Source organism: Equus quagga, unplaced genomic scaffold (assembly GCF_021613505.1).
Source record: "Equus quagga isolate Etosha38 unplaced genomic scaffold, UCLA_HA_Equagga_1.0 HiC_scaffold_6179_RagTag, whole genome shotgun sequence".
NCBI lineage: Eukaryota > Metazoa > Chordata > Mammalia > Perissodactyla > Equidae > Equus > Equus quagga.
In genome coordinates, this window is record NW_025794210.1 from 3,039 (window position 1) to 5,466 (window position 2,428).

At 33.7% G+C, this 2,428-nt stretch overlaps 1 pseudogene; it reads right to left on the minus strand.

Annotated features, from left to right (window-relative positions):
* Nucleotides 1–282: 282 nt before the first annotated feature.
* LOC124232445 (olfactory receptor 502-like) lies at nucleotides 283–1,228 on the minus strand (annotated as a pseudogene).
* Between the last annotated feature and the right edge of the window lie 1,200 nt (nucleotides 1,229–2,428).

Consider the following 2,428-nt stretch of genomic DNA (forward strand, 5'->3'; position numbering starts at 1 on the left):
AAAAGATATAAATAAATAAAGTGTTAAAATGATTTTAGAGATTAAGTATTTTCATGTTAACCAATTTGTGTTATTAATTAAAAGTTTTATTTTGTTTTATTAAATATTACTCACTATGGCCCTCTGATTTGCAATTTGATATGAGAAAATCCACCCCTTACCTTTAGCTCCACACTGGCTAATGAAATGACATATGGATGACATATTTAGACGACAGACATTCAATTTCCTTTTCTTATTTTACTTATTATCACATACAATCTTATAAAATAACAGGCTTCACTAACAAAACAATTTTCTAGCAAGCTCTTTCTTCAGAGCCCCCTTAATCTCATTGTTCCTGAGGCTATAGATGAGGGGGTTCAACATGGGGATCACTACCATGTAGAATACGGACACCACCTTGTTCTGGTCAGTTGTATAGCAAGACTTGGGCAGCACATAAATGAATGTGATGGTCCCATAGTACAGAGTGACCGCTGTGAGGTGTGAGGCACAGGTGGAGAAGGCCTTGTGGCGCCCCTCAGTGGAGCGCATCTTCAGGATGGTGATGAGGATGCAGATGTAGGAGACAGCTATGACAAACACCGTGACCACAACAATCGAGCCAGCCACAAATGAGGGGACAACTGTGGGGACACTGATAGCCAAACATGAGAGTTCAACTAAAGGAGCAAAATCACAGAAAAAAATGATTGACTCGATTTGGTCCACAGAAGACTAAAGAATAGACACCAGCAGTAAAAGCAAAAGCATTGAATAAACCACCTATGTAAGACACTATGAGTAACTGAACACAAACTTGTGTGGACATTTTGGTGGAATAAAGTAACGGGCTGCAGATTGCCATAAAGCGATCATATGCCATAGCAGCCAGAAGGAAGCATTCAGTTGCCCCAAAGAAAGCAACAGAACCAAGCTGCATGGCACATCCATAATAGGAGATGGTATTTCTCTCCACCAGGAAGTTTACAAGCATATTGGGTGTAACAGAAGATGAATAGCCTATGTCAGCCAAAGCCAAGTGGCTCAGAAAAAAATACATAGGATGATGGAGCTGAGAAGAGATTCTGATGAGAATGATTGTGCTGAGATTGCCAGATACAGTCACCAGGTAGATACACAGGATGACAATGAAGAGAATGACTCGAAGTTTCGGATCGTCAGTTAAGCCCAACAAAATGAACCCTGTCACTTCAGTGTAGTTTCCACCAACCAGGGCATCCATGACACAATGTAGCTGCTACCAAAATTCACCTGTGATGAAACATTACATTAAAGAAGTTGTAAATTTAGTCATTTCATTTTCATTACTACATGTAGAGATTATTAAAACAAATAAATTGTTAAAGCTAACTTTAAACTTTTTTTAATTCAGAGTCCAGAGTTTATATATTTATGTGTAATGAATCTTCTATATTTCAAAAGTTCTTTTTAGCAGAAAAACTAGAAAACCTACTTCGAATAATATATTTTCCCTTTATATTACATATTTATAAAATGTACTTAATTTGGCTTTAAAATTAAAGATGAAAAAATATAAGCATTATGAGAATAACAAAAAGAAGTGGTATGTATATATTAAAAGTATATAAACATAGGATTATGTAATGGAGATTTGAAATAACTAACAGTTACTGAATATTTACTAAATGATACAGGCACAGGATGAAGAGTTATATATTTAGAGTTCTATTTTAATTTCCGTGAAATAATCTTAAGTACTTTAATTTTACTTATACATGAAGAAACTGACTTTGACAGTAAATCATTTATCTGAATTTACATAACAAGTGGTGGAATCAAGACGTGAATCCCAGGCAATCTGAATTCAGTCCATTCCCTTAGTAACTATGCTATAAAGGAAATTAAAAAATACTTACGATGAAGTTGAGTTTCTTGGAAATGGGTGGATAATAAATGACCCTTTCTACTTTCTGAAAGCTATGTATAAAAGAAGTGCCTAGTTAACCACAAGTTAACAATTTCTATCAGTAAAACGAGACTATTTTCAAAAGGAGAAACACAATTTCCCTAATAGGACAAAGATGAAATAGAAAGGAATTGAAAATTAAGGTTATGAGAGAAGTCATCTATTGTAAATTTATTATAGATTTTTAATATTTACAATTAAAGTATTGTTTTGTCAAGTACTTTGAAATATCAATCTAATTATTATGCAAAACATCATACGATTAATAACTAGGACACAAAGTACATTTATTCAAATAAATCAAATGATTTCCTAATGTAATAACATTTTCTAACTTAAGTATTACAGAATGAAATAATATTAGTTTCAACATAATATACAGCTGAGTAAATTTCTGACCTAAAAAGTTAAGTATATCCAGGTTCACCTGGTGAATGGCCAGGTTGAACCTCACCTCCAAGTTTTCTGACTTTGTATTCTTTACTTAATCCAAAG